This window comes from Nipponia nippon, unplaced genomic scaffold (genome assembly GCF_047370975.1).
Source record: "Nipponia nippon isolate SJK-2023a ecotype South Korea unplaced genomic scaffold, ASM4737097v1 scaffold_2, whole genome shotgun sequence".
In the NCBI taxonomy this organism is placed as follows: domain Eukaryota; kingdom Metazoa; phylum Chordata; class Aves; order Pelecaniformes; family Threskiornithidae; genus Nipponia; species Nipponia nippon.
Window position 1 is genome coordinate 99,455,069 of NW_028262336.1, and position 16,933 is coordinate 99,472,001.

General features: G+C 45.4%; 1 long non-coding RNA gene across 2 annotated transcripts; it reads left to right on the plus strand.

Annotated features, from left to right (window-relative positions):
* The first annotated feature begins 9,486 nt into the window (after nucleotides 1-9,486).
* Nucleotides 9,487-16,421, plus strand: LOC148055885 (uncharacterized). Of its 2 annotated transcripts, none has more exons than XR_015704967.1 (3): nucleotides 9,487-9,890; nucleotides 10,439-10,579; nucleotides 14,598-16,421. It is a non-coding gene; the product is annotated as an uncharacterized LOC148055885 (long non-coding RNA). The 2 variants fall into 2 exon arrangements; XR_015704968.1 differs by lacking the exon at nucleotides 14,598-16,421 and adding an exon at nucleotides 12,712-12,835.
* The last annotated feature ends 512 nt before the right edge of the window (nucleotides 16,422-16,933 follow it).

Sequence of the window (16,933 nt, forward strand, 5' to 3'; positions counted from 1 at the left end):
CCGCCTTCCTCTTGCTGATTTTCTCACTGACCTGGGCATGAATCTTACTCTTCAGCTCCGGGACGCACTCCGTTTTCAAGGAGAAACGCTCCGAGCCTGTCCCAGGCGTCTTGACGAAGCGCTGCTGCGTGTCTCCCGCCATGGTCAGGGGTGCCACTGTGTCATTTGCTGTGCTCACTCCATTAGCAGCCTGATAACATGTGCATCGGCTGTCCTGACCGCCTCCAGCAGCTGCCTTCTCACCTGCAGGGCGTCTCGCTGTGATCTCCATCATCTGTAATGACTGTTGCGCTCTCTCACTGCTGAGCTCCTGACACCTCGCAAGGGCTGTGACATGTATTCACCGTACTGAGTGCTGTGCCTTCGCCAAATAAATGACATATTTTTAAAATGGACAAATAACTAAGAAGCTGTTAGACTCTTCCTGTTATTACTCCCTCAGATAAATCGGGTTGGGTATGTTCAGAGACACCACTTCTGCACTTGCGAAAGGACTGGTTGGGGCAGGTATATTTTTTTCTTATTTTTCCACAGATAAGTGAGACTAAGCCCAGCAGCCAGGATGGAGATGAAGCGGAGAAGGACAGTGATACCTAGGGCTCTTCTTTTCCCCCACGCATGTACTTTTCTGCAGCAGCCTGTCACAGTTGAAATAAATGTAGACCTCCCTTGAGCCCTGATTCTTAGGGGTCATAGACAAAATACCTTCAAAAGACATCATGGGAGCTAAAATGCTTAATGCTGCTAACGATCCTGGGCTTGACAGAGACGCCAGGGCACAGGGTACAGCTCCCTGTCCCGCACACTCCTCAGGCAGTAAATTACTCATTGCTTGCTTTGTGTGCGCCAGAGGAGCTCGGGTTTTATCTCCTCCTCCCCTGCTATCCCTTCCTTTCTCCAGATATCACTGCCCTTTTTTTTTTTTTTTCAGATGGTCTAGCTGCTTACGTAATCTAATTAAATTTATAAGTCGTTCTCTGCTGGTTTTCACCTTCAAGACTACTGCTGCTACTTCAGACCTGAAGAAGGGGCTTCTGCCCAAAAGCTTATCTCTTTTTTCTCAGTGGCAGCTGGCCTGATAAAAGATAGCCCATCTTTTTACAAACCACAGTAGAAAAAGAGCAACTTACGTCTTTAGCAGTGGGTTGAGTGACAGGGGAACATTTGCCTCCTTCTCTGTAGTGCAATATGCAGCTAAAAACATCCAGTCAGTAGGTGTGCTTCAATTTGGTTTTATTTTGAAGAGATTGTTCTAGAAAAATGAATATCTCTGTAGTAGTATCAAAACCTCTTACAAATTCAGCGCTGACTTAATTTACTGGAGTCGGGGTAGAAACCCTTTGGCACAACCGCTAAGGTAGAGGGACCTTCAGGTTGCTTTGCCTGTAGGTCTATATTCAGAGTTGGAGCTGTGAAATGGGAGACGTTATTTAAAAGTGCATTGGTTAAATAGGTCAAGGCTCCTGTGTGAACACCAATTTGATGTGGAGTCAAACTAGATCAATATCAAGTTGAAAAAGCTTTAAAGGAGACTAGGAGTGTTGACATGACAAGGTTTTGCATCCTGTTAACTTGAGTTGCTTTTAAAACTGATTTAAACTCAGGCAACCCTGCATAAATCCCAGGACTAAGTTAGTGATATTTTAATCGGTGTAGGCTTTGCAAGAAGCACTTCACTGACGTACCAGTGCTGAAAATTTCCTGTGATGCCATATAAACAGATAATTATGTCATGTGCTGATACTTTATGATGAACTGGATTAGAAAATGTATTCTTTTTTTTTTTCCCCCCAGAAATCAGCGTCATTTGAAGAAAACCTTAGCATTCCTCACCTGCTTTCTGTGCGGGCAGCCCCTTCAAGCACCTCCCGCATCCAGCCAGGGTTAATGCATTCCAGAGTGGTAGGTTAAAAAGGTGGTCCCTCCACAGCAGGGTCTTTCTAGGTGCCAGCTGACATCTCAAATGGTGTGACAGGTTTTCCTGACAGTGCACCTCACCTTTGGAGACGTGTAAATCCCCAGGGACTGTGTTTTTATAGATGAGGCTTTTAATATCGTTTGAGGATTTTCTAGGCAGGTGCCTGCAGAGTCTCACAAGAAGCCTTTCTCATGGAAGACACAGCTAGTCGTGAATTATTGCGGCGTTACTCACTTCCATCAAATATTAGCATCTGGATATGACTGCGCTCAACTAATTGTTTGTGTCTGGGATTAAAATGGCAGATGACAGCTGACACTTAGCCGCTCTTTCACCGCTCTTTCTCTAAGTAAACGGTACGTTTTCAGCCCGTCGGTACGTTTTCAGCCCGTCGTGGCAACTCCCATTGAGCTGCATGAAAAGGGAGGAGATCCTGCCTGCAGCTGAGCCTCCTGCCAGGTGCAGTCAGTGGAAATAAATGAGAGGTGAGGCTGGAGGAAGAGAGGTGAGGCTGGGCTATGACGTAAGGGGCGGCACCAACGCATTCTTCTGACCTTTGTAAAAGGCTGTGGAAGTCCCATAGTAGTGGTGATATTTTACATCATTTGCTGGATGGTGGGGAGAGAGGGTCCTAAATATATACATATATGTATCTATACCCTGGTAGAGAGAAACTGGAAAATTGAAGACTAAACGACTGAGTGAGACCCGGCACTGCAGAGAGGCCCAGGAGGGCAGTCTGTGCCCAGGGCCCCCTTCCCCAGCGTGTCTCCTGGCGCGAAGGCTCTTGCATTGGGAGAGAGGATTCATGACAAGCCCATGATCACCTTGTGTCTTCACAAATCTGGCTGGAATTTAGGACTGAAACAGGAGCTGCGACTTTGTAGCCCCTCCTTCCACCCACCCAGATGGAAACTGTAGCTCTAACTGCTTTTGTTCAAGGTCTTTCCCCAGGGAGTTTCAGGGCAATAAAGATTTGATCTCCGGGTGCTAAATCTTCTTATTAATTGGGAATTGACCTCAGAAAACCAGGCCGTCCGTTTGACTCTTTCAGGTGTGCTTAGGTTATGCAATATAGCCAGCCTTACAGTCCCTGGCAATCCTTGGAGCCTTTTGGACCTCGAGCCAAAATTTGTAATTTAGGTCTGCGTTGGCAGTGTACTAAGCCAGAGCCCCAGGTCCCGAGATTGGTACTTGAAAGAGTTGAGCTGTGATCATCAGCGCAGCTTATCAGGTTTGCTCTATTCACAAATAATAGAATATGTTCAACTGGATGAGGTGGATGAAGATATCCCAGACATAGGCGTCACTTTTTAGAATAGAAGAAAGGTCTTCGGTTCAGCAACAACCACTGCTGCACTCAGAAGAAATGTAGGTGTTGTCACCCTGACGTTTACGGTATTTACAGTTCTTCCTCTTGCAGCTGAGTCCCTGAAAATCTTCTGCGTCTTCCTTGGCTGTACACCCACGGCTCTGTTTTGCTCGATGGCTGGCTGCACTTCTTCAGACAGACAGAGAGGTCACTGCTCAGCAGCAAAAAGCCTTCTTACCTGTGACGCCACAGCACCAGTCCAGCTTACCTAAAACCCTGCCAGTGGGGGTGTGTGGGGATGCAGGCTGCGCTGCAACTAGTGCATTTTCAGGAAAAACAGGACTGGAATTGCCAAGATAAGAACTTTGAAGCAAGGTGCTGCCCACAGCTGCAGCCACATTTTAGATTTAGCAACCTTATAAACATCCATATGACTAAAAGAACTATGGTAGAAAGGCCTGCTCCTGTCTTGGGTCTGCTACCATTCGGTGTTTCAGTAATGTGCTGAATGCTGGAATAGAGGGTGCATTCATTAAAGTTGCAGACAGCGTTACGTTGGGAAGGACCACAAGTGTATTGGAGATTGAGGTTAGAACTAAAAAATGATCTTGACACATTGGACAAATGGCCTGAATCATTAGAAGGCACTTGGACAAGGCCAGGAGGTCAACGAGCAGTCAAACAAATTTACTAAAGAAAAATCTATCGAAGGCTTTTAAAGACAAAGATGTAACATGGGGTTCAGGCAAGCTCTGGGCCACACCCTGCTAGAAGCTAAGAGGGTGTTTGGGGGAAGTGCTGCCTTATGCTGGCCCTGGTCCTCTGTGCTTCCCCAGGCTTCTGCCCCTGGCAAATGCCACGGGACGCTGAGCTGCTGCTGCACTCCATATGGCTGCTCTGATGTCGTGCTCTGGAGTGCAGAGCGGAAATGATCAGCTACAGACACAGGACAGAGACCTGGGCAGCAGTTCTGCCGAAAAGATCTGGGGTACTGGCCGATCCAAAGCTGAACCAGATTCATAGAATCATAGAATCGTTTGTGTTGGAAAAGACCCTTAAGATCATTGAGTCCAACCGTTAACCTAGCACTGCCAAGTCCACCGCTAAACCATGTCCCTAAGCACCACACCTACCCGTCTTTTAAATACCTCCAGGGATGGGGACTCAACCACTTCCCTGGGCAGCCTGTTCCAATGCCTGACTACCCTTTCAGTGAAGAATTTTTCCCAATACCATCTGTCTTACCTGTTTTAAGAAAAGCCCATGCCATATTGGAATGTGTAAGTAGTGATGTGTAAGGAACCTCTGCTGTCCTAAAGATGTGAGGGGCTGAGCTCTGTTCAGTGCTGCTAATAGCTCCTGGAGCACTGACTCCAGCTTTAGCAACACGCTTTGAAAAAGGTGTGAACCAATCGGCGAGAGTTCAGGAGAGCAGCGGGAATGAGTAGAAGGAATATGAGTTGGTTTATTTTGCTGCAAGGGAGTTTTAGATTAGGCATTGGAAATGCTTTCCAGTACTGTCAATAGAAAAGCAAGGAATAGGCTGTCTACCCACCTAGTTCTCTGTCCCTGCAGGTTCTCGAGAATAGGCTAGAAACCTGCTCAGGTGAGACCAGAAAGCATGTTAGATCCACCATGAGTGACACAGATACGAGCTGATCCTGCCCCACAACAGAGGGACAGACTGCCTCTAGGTCCTTTCTAGCCCTATTCTGTGTCACCCAGTGATTCTTAGATCGACTATGTGCTGTCATTTACACCTGTTTAGACTGGTTACACAATTGGGATAAAAATAATATCCTCGTATCCCTATTCAGAATGGACAAGAGGGTTTGGAAAAGGGACGTTGTCAGAGAGGAACGTGTTTGTTTTCCTGCGTGGCAAGACAGGCCTGTGTGGAAATCGCATGTGCGCAGAGGGAGAAGCATTCAGGTTCTGCAGCGCCCAGAGCTTTAATCCTGGTACAAGTCCCTGCTTTAGTCCTATTTGAATACAGTGTGGTACAGTCCTTTGACACAGATTAGAGATATGCTGCAGAAAGGGCTCCTTCCATGCCAAGCCTAAGGGAAAGGTGAGCAGGGATTTAACTACCTGCTGGGACTCTGCTTAATCTGCAGGCAGTAAGCCTGGATCTCTCTGCAGAGAGGTCTGCTCTTACAGCAGTGGAAGGCTTATAAATTCATCCACAAAAAAAAAAAAAAATCAGTGCACGCCTGGCTGGTTCAATTGCTTTGCAAAGAATGAGAGTGGAATTCATCCTGTTTAACCTCCACAGCAGAGACGGCTCACCACTAGATCCCTTCATCAAGTGAGCTCAGTCTGACTTCTCACGGAGCAGCAGGGCCTGCTGCGTAAGGGAAGGGGAGCTGGGAGGGCGGGTGGTGGCGAGGCGGGCAGGGGCAGTGTCCTCCCCAGCGAGGGCTCTGTCCCACGGTGCCCCAGCCAGGCCAGCAAGGTCCGCAGTCAGGCCAGGGCTGGGACCAGCAAGATGCAGGGCCAGGCTCAGCACGGCTGCAGCCTAACGCAGGCGGGGAGCGAGGGAAGGGCCTGAGCGCAGACACAGCTGCTGGGACGTGGGGGAAGGGGGTCCCAGCGAGGCTGCTCACGGCTCCCTCTCAACCGCAGCTGGTTTTACTGCAACTGGAGCCATGGTTACAGCTTCTATCCACAGACACCCCTCTAAAATTGAACAGCTTTTTTCTAAGGCCAACTAACCTCTCTGCCGAATTTTTCTCTCCAAAGACGTTGAGCTGAACTGTGTCCTCCATTAACTTAGTGAGCCCCATAGAGGAGGCTCAGAGATGACTTTCACCCCCTCTAGATCTCTGTGTTTGCCCCCCAGATGTAAGACTTTCTACTTATTTGGGTGCCTGTGACAGACGGAGACACCCCACTAGATGGCGGGACAGGAGCCAGTGGATAGCAGGCAGGGCTCTACTTGCCTTGGTAGGAGGCCAGAGCTTTTTCCACTGGTGTTGGTGTGATTCCCACATCACCTGGAATGCCCTAGACCAGCACAAGAAAAATTTGATCTTGGGCCTGTAACTCATACAACCTCTCCGGGCTCCTGGCCAGCTGGATGCTGCACACAAATACCATTCTTTCCAGATAATTAGCATCCCCGTGTGATGACCTTGGGTCTATTGAGTTTTTAACCATTAGAGGGGCTAATCCTGCCGTGCTAAACTCGGTTGCCATTTTTCAAAATGGCATTTGCTTCACAAATGTCTTGAAGCCTGAAATTGAGTTCTGCCATTTTAATCCATCGCTGCGTGCTTTTCAGTTCATTGTTATGCGGTGTGAGCTCTCGGTCTTGTCAACAGAGAAATAATCATCAGAGCACACAGCATGTTAATGGTGTTATTCCTAAAATTCTGGCACTGGACTTGCCAGCAGGTAATAAATAAGGAACACATCCAGCTATGTTTATAAAGCAAATCTTGCTGCAGATGATCCAGGAGAATGGCAGGAATAAAGGTGGCATTATAAGGAAATGGGTAGACCAACCTTTTGGTTGTGCAAAGCATCACTTCAAAATACTGCAGGGGAAAGCAGGCAACAGGACTAAAAGACTGCATTTTGGAAAACAGCTTCCTAAATGGCAATCCAGTGACTTCAATTCATAACATTTGTCAGCTGCAAATACAAACCTGCTATTATTTTCAAAGATCCCAAGACAGATTTGTTATTTATTATTTTCTGATAAGGATTTTGTGTCTACTATACTCCCCCCTTCTGTGAAAATCAAAAAAGGACACGAGCGACAAAGGATATGTTGGAGGGTTAGGAGGTATCACCCAGCTTCTGGGCGATTTTGAATTGCTCTGGTTTATATTGTTTTAGAAACTACAGCAGTACTGTCGGAGATGCTATGAAATGGGGAATTTTAACAGAAGGATGGTAGAAGCAGCTCTTTGCAAATTGTCCCCCACAAATGTGCTCTGAGAAAATAAGGACCGATCTGTTTATCTATATCTGTGAGATGGCCGATAATCTTAGGCACTTTAAGATTAGAGTAGGATAGGACCTTGAGAGGTCAGTCAGCCAGTCTTCTTGCATCAGGGGGATTAGTTAGACATGCACCTCTCTGGGGAGATGTTTGTCTACCTTGTTTTTCAGATCTCCTGATGATGGAGATTTCCATCCTCCTCTGCAGAACAAACATTTACTGAAAAAAGGGGCTGGGGGCTGGGTCCTCCCATTCACCTGTGAGTGTTGTAAATACAGGATGGATCAGAACCTGTATTAAAGTGGATTTAGGGGTCTGTCTGATGCTCAGATCCTTATGGAGCTCAGGCTGCCTCATTCTACATGGACACTTGGCTGCACAGTTTCCATATTTATCTGAAAAAATTCTGTATTATTTGCCAGTACTTTCACACAGGATGAACCAGGGTGTTCCTCACTGTTTGGTTCCTTCACTGAGCCACTGGGCACATGGAGTTCTACCTGCAGGGCTGTGATACTCTAAGTAGAGAGGAGAAAAGGAGGAACCAGCCCATCTCAGGTATTTCTACAAAGAAGCTTTACATATAAAAAGTAGTTTAGCTAATGAATACAGTTCAGGGCAGAGTTGCCTGAAGTCTGTGAAAACATAAGAGCAGTTCTCAGTCCTGATCAGAAGACTAAACTGTTAATGAAATTTTAAGAAAGAAATAGAGAATAGAACCAGAAATGTCCCTGCCATATATATGTCTGTATACACACACACAGAGTAAAAATATATATATATATATATATATATGTTTTGTATATAACTCCTGTATGCCCAAATGTCAAATGCCATGTGCAGTTCTGGCCTCCCAGTGTCAAAAGGGTGTGATAAAAGTAGTAGCAGTACCAAGAAGAGAGGCAAGGAGCAAAATAATAAACTGGAATTGGAGACACTAGCTTTAAAAAGAGATATCTGGGGTGGTGGGTATGATGGCAGTCTTTGAAATTAACAGCGGCATTGAAAAAGTTCAAAAAGATCAATTATTCACTGCCTGTCAGCACACAGAAACTACAGGAACATCAAGAAAATGAGGCAGTGACAGGTTCAGAAGAGGCAAAAGGCTCCTTTTAACACCCTGTGTGTAGTTATACTGTGGAACTTAACTGCTCCAGGATGCTGTGGATGCCAAAAGTTTAGATTATTGCAAAAGCGATTAGAAAGAGTCATGGAAAAAATGCAGAAAGGGCTATTAAGCACTTCTGGCTCAGGAAGAAGCCCTTCAGCCAAGGACAGCTGGAGGCCAGGGAATTTAACACTGAAATGTTACCTTCTTCTCCATAGATTTGTAGGTTTTGCAGGATAAAGGGCTTGGAAGAGATCTCCTGTATCCTTGAATCCCCTTTATTAACTTATAAATCACGTGCAGCCTCCGGGAGGGACATTTCTAGGAAAGAAAAGGGAGCAAGAAGGTCGCGAGGAGGCTGGGGAATCATCTCTGGCTGTTTCTCTGGCCTGAAATAACCCTTGGCGAGCTGAGGGGCCATGCTGAGGTGAGGGAGGACCGCTGCCCGCTCTGCCTCACCAGCTCCCAGCTATGCTAATTGCATTAGCTGCCGCCTTGAGGATTTTTCCTGGCCTGATTTTGCTGTCTCATAGTTCTGACCTGGTTTTGACATTTGAAAGAGCAAGTAAAACCCTCGCATGCGTCAGGTGGTTTAGCTGCCATCAGCTTCCTTACTGTTTAATGACTGTGCCCAAATGCCCAGCCAAAGCGGTGTTGGATATCCCCGGGCAAGCGAAGGATTACGGAGGTGCTGCGAGGTCAGGCTGCTTTGTTTCAGCCGTGCCAAGAAATCACATCCACGCTCCGCAGTCTCTTGGGCAGCCACAGGCCCCCTTCGTCTGTCTTATTTTTGAGTCATTCTGCAATGTGGTCTAGTCCTGTATTCCTCTACCTGTGGCTCACCAGGCGTTAAATGACAGCAAATTTCCCACCTGAGACATCCTGACATACGTGCACACCTCAACGCGCAAACCTTTACACGTGTGCAAGCCAGCGAAGTGCATCAGGAGATAGAAAAGACATACATGCACATCCAAAGTTGAGCAAACATGTTCTTCTGTTGTAAGCGAAAGCCACTGTGGCCACGATGCGCACAGTGCCTGTTAGGTTTGGGTTTGTTATTTTTTTCCTAAAAGGTGATGCCGTCCTTCAGTTTTGAAAAGCTCAACGGTGTGGGCGGGAGCAGAGTACGCACCTGGGAGGCAACAAAGAAATTGCTGTGTGCCAAATCCGGTGTTTACAGCCGCTTTTCTCTGCGATGGCAGTCAGTGCATAACCCTCCTGTCTCATGCATGAAATGAGGCTAGTAATGTTTATCCACCTACTGTGAGGGTTGATAGAACAAATCATTATTACTCTATGGGGATAGGAAACCAAGAAGAAATCCCGTTGAAATAATTAATATATACGGGAGCAAGCGAACGCGGAGTAAAGAAGGCGGCTCGGGGGCGTATGCTCTTATAGCACAAAGCAAATGATTCTCCACTGAGAACAGCATGAATATGGAAACCGTGCAACAGATGCACTCTGCTGAACATCAAGTGTATGTAAATTATTCTGCTTGTCTTTTTGGTGCATTTCCTCACCAGTCGCGAATGGTTTTGTGCCGAACATCCGAGAGAGAAGCCGAGGAGTTGGTTACAGCGGGTGCTGCAGACACAGGGTGAGAGCGTGCAGGGTACAACGTGCTGCTGCTGCCCGGAGCTGCGGTCGGTTCCAAAACAGCAGGACAGAAATTGGCCTCTGCTTTCAAACGCCTCTGTGGCAAGGCAAGGGGGGCGAGCCCCAGCCAGGCACTTAAGAGCAACGCCATGGAAATGGGGACAGTTTTTCTTTCTTTCTATTAATCTGAGTTTATTATCCACTCCTTTGGATTTCTGCTGGCGGCCAGTGCTATTTAAAGACTTGGCTTTTATCCAAAGCCCGCACTCACATGCTTTGTATAAGAAATACAGACAGAAAAATAGCAAATTCTCCATTAGTTCATAAAGCAGTTTTGCTGCTGCTGAACACAAAAGGCACCGTTTCGGTTTTTCTATGCAGTCCTGAATTACAAGCAAGCTGCTTCCCTGCGGGTCAGCTTTGCCAGAGGAACAACCTGACCGCTTGTAGGTGCAATGTGTGTGTACTACTTGGAGTTTCACCGAGGCAGACAGAGGGTCGGGGCAGTGATTTTTACTTGTAATTCTTTTTTTTTTTTTTTTTTTTGAGGATTTCACATGAAAAATGCAAACACAAAGGCTGGATCTTCTGATTGTCGTGGCCCACCGAAAATTAAGGGCCATGAAAATTCTTCTTCATAATTTCCTTGGCTTCTGATGATATTCTCCATTCCTGAAGACAACTGTGATGGTTGGTAGATACATTGACCAAATGTGTTTATTCATTCATAGCTTCTCTTTTGATTTAATGCAGTTGTGACAAATTATTACACATTTCCACAGGTAGGGAAACAAAACTATGGAGATCATGGTTATTCAAGGAGGATAGTAAGAACCCGAGATCTTGCCATGATAAAATATTTCAGTGGTGCTGATGCAGGAGTCTTCAGAGAGCTACAGGGTTTGTTTTCACAGTGTGGCATTTGGCCTTGCACCCCCAAGTTACAAAATGTTAACCCTGAAAGCGTAGTATGAAAGAGGGCTGGGTTTTGGACTGACAGCTGGAAAGTCCCATGTCCCAGCCCCGCCGGAGTGGTGCCACTTTCTAGGGTGTTCAGAGCTAAGCTTGTAAATCTGTATTTAGGAATCAAAGTAATTTTCTCCTGATTCTCAGAGGAGGTAGGAGCTTCCTGTGATGCTCAGGTCTTGCTCTTGGCACTCAGTTTGGGCTTCCATCTTTTGGTTTCAGCCCCTTTATTCATAGCATGTACCTGTGGGCAGTAACTCTGACCACACAGAAGTACCCCAAAGACTTACTACTAGTGGCTCAGAAGTGCAGTATATAGGATGAGACCCTTGTAAAGCCTCGAGGAAGAAGGCTGAGTATTACAAAGCATGTAAGGATTGCATCCCATTGCTTAAGCCCAGTTGCAGAGACGTGAACAGCAGCAGGCACTGCTCCAGCCTCTTTTCGCTATCAGTGCAATTTCAGTCATATTCAGAATTTTGAAGTCCTTTATTTGCCCTTTTACACCATTAATATGAAGGAGCTACTAGTTTAAAAACTGTAACTAGGAATAGCTATGGATTTATCAGGAGGCACAAAGGGGAGAAAGACAGGCTTGTGCTATCCCCCCAATATTTCAGCAATACTGTTATCATCCATATATCTGTCTCAAAGAATTAAAAATTATATTAACACGCATACAATGTTAGCTACTGTTAGCTAATAAATAGTTCTTAATATGAAAAATATGAAAGCTACAGACTGCATATACTGCACACATGGACTTGCATATATAACTCTTGGAGAATGTACTTTAGTGATCAGATAACTTTAGTCTTTTAATGCAAATGTCCCGTAGAAATCTGAGAGGTAAAGACTGTTGAATATATGTGTTCAGGTTTTGTCTGGTGTGTGATACAGCAGTAATATTAAGATAACTGTAGTTGTTACATTTTTTAATCATGTAGTTTGCAAGACGAGCTGTGATTTACAATGCAATGTTTTATTTTCCATGCTCTGGCAGGTGACACCATGGCTTTATTTTGACTTAGTTCAAACACAAATTCTTATGTTAATAGTGTATAGTAAGGGGGAATGAAGCCAAACGATGAAGATTTGTAAAGTTTTAGGTACAATTCTTTTATGATTTCCCACTTGTTTTTCAATGCTTGCTCTGCAAGGAAGTGCATTTGATCATTTTTAAACTAAGGAAAAGGATGGTCTGAATTATTACTGTGTATGAACACAGCTGGCATAATATTTTAGCTGATGCATCATCATTATTGCCACTGTTATTATTAATTAATGTTGAATGTCTTGAATGTATTACAGCATAGTAAGTTTGTATTCCGTAGACAAGGTTTATGTTAACAAATGTTTGTGATTAATTTACAGTTGATATAAAATACAGCACTGTATTAGCAAAAGTCATGATGTATTTGCTACAGGTTCCTATGCATTCTCTACAAATACATAAGCAGCTTTAATTTGCACTACTTTTCCCAGTTTTCTTGTGATCACACTTCTATTTTGTAAGTGCGTGCTGCATTTTTTTCTCTTTGTATTGCTTGCAGTAACTCAGACATGAATCCATGAAAGCAATTCCAGAAGTGTAAAGCAGAAAGCAAAAGACTTGCTTTTTAATACGCCAGCGCAGAGTGACCCCACAGCGAGGTCGCGCTGCTTGCACTGGCTCCTGTCTGCGGTCAGGAGAGGTCTCTGGGAGCCGGTTTTGGAACCTGGCACAAACTCGCTCTGTCATGCGCTCCTCAGGGAAAAGTTCAGACATTCAGATCTGGGCTCAAAACGCAGGCAGTGAGAGCTGAGATGCAGTTCTGAGAGAGGAGATTTATTCTATATTTTTACCTGTCCCACAGAGCTCCTGACTGCCTTTTTGACTGTACCTTTTAAAGTTCACGTTTGCAAGCACCTCTTCAAGTATGAAGTAAGGTTGGGAGTGGGGTGGAGAGTACCTATATCTGGGTATGCAGCGTTCACTGATGGCAAACCTTTCAGTCTACACTTGAGAAGATTTTAAAATTGAGACATACTGGAGCCAAGATGGACCAACGCGTTAGTATGAATAAAACCAGCCAGTCTCCATCACCAAAAGTTCGGTGACTACTATTACACCTTGCCACCGTTGACTCTTCACCCCAGTGGCCACAGTCAAATAGAATGAACAGAGCAAAGCCCGTACGAGCTCAGAGCAATGTTTGAACATACATCTCTGTATTTGCAGTGCAATACTTAATATCAGTGTCACAGCATGTCTTTAGGTTTAATGTACACTAGAGAGGATCATCTGCTCTATAAATTCAGCTGCATCTTTTGCAGCAGCACCTTAAGCGCCAGTGCGTGTGAAGTATTTTAACATTACCGTGTCTAGCCTAATATTTGAAGATGTGAGGTTAGACCTTCAGTTGAGGATGAGCAGTTGTTAGCACCCTGACAAAAATCTGGGGGACATATTTTGTTCCTGATTTTCATTCAAGACTTTTTTTCCCATTTTTGCATCCAAAACTTATGTCCCAAGAACTCCACAAAATAATAATCAGCCTCCCACCACTGCCCTCTGCAGTCAAAGCTCTGGCTTTCCAAGCATTTTCACAGTACATTCCTCACAAGGCTAAGAGAGATCAGCTAAAACTTGGAGGCAAAGCTAGGTCCATTTAAGGAGCCTATCACTCGTTAACATTTACATCGCCGGTTGTTTCAGTGCATCTGAAGTAAATGAAATGGGGAAAGTAAAGGAGAAAGAAGTGAAAGTCAGTGGGAAGCTCTAGGGCCCGATGCCATTGCCACAACTGGCAAATACCTGGCAAATGCCCTCCAGGGTTGCTGAAACTGTTAAGAGAGAGAGCACTGATGGGAGGAAAAATGTTGTGGCCTGTCTGAACAATTGTCTTCTGGAGAACTGATGTATTTTGCAGTGGATTTAGAAGAATTAAGAAGAAAAAAAGCTGTTCAGCTGAGCTTTCTGGGTAAACTGATTTTGACCAAGAATGTTATTTATGAAAATGCAAAAATGCTCTCATTGTTTCTAATGCAAAACAGCAAAATAAAAAATCCGTGGCACAGGCAGAACAGCTTTGATTGTGGGTCCCGATTCTGATTTCTCCTGCTACGAGAAGCGGTGCACTTGTGACGGCGTGCCAAGTATTCCGTTCCTAATGCTGTCTTCCTGCAACACGTAAAGGAAGCTTTGAAGGTCGCACCGCTGCTGCAGCCGTGTCTCGTATCGCCGTTGGTAGGGGATCACAGCACAGCGCAGAGCTGCGGCAGAGGCTACACCGGCTTAAGTAAACTCTTAGAACCGTTTCTGGGCAGGTCTCCAGAAGGCAGTGTCTGGCTAAGCTTAGAGGGCTTTTCAGACACCACTAATCTGATACTTGGCACCCTTGAATTTAGGGGTGTTAACATTTAGGTCAAAAAGACTGACACATAGCTGTGTGTTAACATGGTCAGATGAGAGGGCAGCTCAGTCTGGGAGCTATATCCTCCTGCAGTGGTGACGCAGACAGTGGTTAAACATAGATCTTTTTTGCTGATTAGAGACTTGCTGAGCTAATTGAATGAGCTGTGTTCAGATAAACCAGATGGAGCTGCAGGAGTCTGCACACAACTGTGATTTTTTCCCACCTAGTCTTTAACCACGCCATTTAAATGCCTCTGAGATGTGCCAGATAGTATGGAGAGAATAAGATCATCTATATTGTACACTTCATTGCTCACTCTTTGCACCTCTCCCCATTCCTTTCAGATGCTGTACACTTATTGATCAAAGCCATCTTCTGGGGTTCCCCTGCTTCTGGAACTGCTTCTGTACTCCAAGGTTTTAGAAATACAGAGCATCCTGTTTATAATCTCCAAAATTCAGTGTTACAATGGAGTCTGCAGTGACAATCAACATCAGAAAAAGTGCTGTCATCTGCATATTACTGAGAAGCGTTTGAAAAAAAGTTGTGTAGCCTCTGTAGTTACCACATTTTCATACACATACAATTACATCCATTATAGAATCCTTTCAGGTAGGGACTGCAGTTTAAGATGTAAAAATAATAAAAACAGTGGGTGTACATCTTTTGGAACTATATAAAATCCAGAATGTGTCAGAACTACAAGGGCTGGGCTAGTTTCCCATAAAATTTAAAGATATTACAAACCCCCGAATTTTAACTCCATCCAGGGGGAAGTATATAATCTATTGCTAAGTCCTGCAGCCCGAAGGATGGCCACGCTGCACCTCCTGAGGTGTGACTGCATGGTGCTGTGGCCTTCCTAGGTCCCTCAAGACCTCCTTCAGGAAATTCAGCTCCACCTCCAGCCACTTTCCTTGGAACATCTTGGCTTTCAGACTGCTGAAGGTGTCAGAAGTAGCTTTCACCAGTAGCACTTTCCTCTGGAACAAGCTACCTAAATGCCTTAATCCTCACATCAACTATTACAGAACTGAGAGACCATTTGTTTTCAAAAGATTGCTTATTCTTTTCACTTACAAAAAAATTCTTGTCATTTCAGACAGTCTAGCACCAGTAAAAGCTTCTGCACAATCTATACACGCCTGTTCTCCTCATGTCTCTTGTCTCAGCCTTCATTTGCGCTATCTTCTCTTGTTCATCTATGTCACTCTTAATTACTTTTTTGTCTCTCTTCTCTCTGTCTTCTTGCTGGCTTCGCTATTTGAAATGAAAAGCAATTAAATTTGTAGGCTGGTTCTTTGATTCTACAGGACTGGATTCCCCGTGGCCTTAGAGCTGACACAAGGCCAACCCATCTCCTGTGTGAATTAGATTCTGCATTTTTAGCTGTATGTAGGAGTCCACCCGAAGTCCTTACATGAGGTTTTACACACGGTCCAGCTGGCAGCCTGCAGGCTGCAAGGCGGCTCTGCCTTGTTTGCAGTCTCTGCTCTCTGACCTTGAAGAAGGTCGGAATAAGCTGTTAGCGCGCTGTGTGAAGCCCGGTGGTTAATGCCACCTCCTGCTCACACTACAAGCCAGACAGGAGGCCAGAGGTATTAGGATGTGGCGTTAAAGGCGGGATGCATACTGCAACCCCTCAAATGTTTTTGCTGTGCCAGGTACTTGTGGCTAAGTCCTGTGAGATGTTGTGTCGTTCTAATAGTTCGATGCTGCCAAAAAGGCCGAACCCACTGCAAGTCATGCACTCCTGCCGCTTCTGATACACTGGTGCTAGTGCCAATGTGAAGCCAATTCATTTCCATCAGCTGGCAAAAGCCTAGGGTGCGTTCTGTAAACTTTGTGGGTTGAACCTGCTCGCGAGTCAGACAGGAGCTACCACCGGCGTGAGCGAAGGGCCAGAACTGTGTCTGGGAATGGGAGGGGGGTGTGGGAAGGTGAGGGAGCACCCTCCTGGCTGGCAGTGAGCTGCTGCGTCAGCGCTGCCATGTTGCAGGATACCCTTGTTGCAGGTGCAAGGCATATCAACGGTGCTCACTGGTGCTGCCACCTACGGCGCGAGTGAGCCCAAAAGCCGCTGTTCACTGAACCCTGTGTAGGGAAGGACGACTGTGGAAAATGGAGGGAGGTGTTTGAACACGTCAGCTGTCACGTTTCCCCAGAAGCCCAAGGTGTCTATCACTGCAGCCTGTGCCCGTTCAGCCCCTGGAAGACCAGCGCTTTCCCACTCTGTCAGGCTTTGTTACTGAAAGCGAGTGGAGAGGTGAATTCCTACCTGTGGCCGCTGCTTTGCAGGAGTTTGACATCGGCAGGGAATCCCAGTGCACACTAAAAGGCCCTGAGTGACTTGTCCAAGATGTGTTTTTCATGACAGATGACTACCATAAGGACAAAACCCTACAGCTGCTTTCCCCTGCTGTGCAGAATAACCTGTCTTGCTCAAGGTTAACAGCAATCAGCTCATCTTGGCCAAACACAGTGTTAGTTCTGGGACCCTGGTGGTGTCATGCTGTGAATCGGCAGCCTTGCGAAGCAAGAAAGTACTTCTTCAGAAAGCATCCTGTCTTTTCAAAATCCTTTAATTTCAAAAAAATTGTGATGTTACTTAAATGCTTCATTTTACAAAATTTTGTAAAGCACAGTTTTAAATTTAAAAAGAAGGAAATAGTATTCAAAT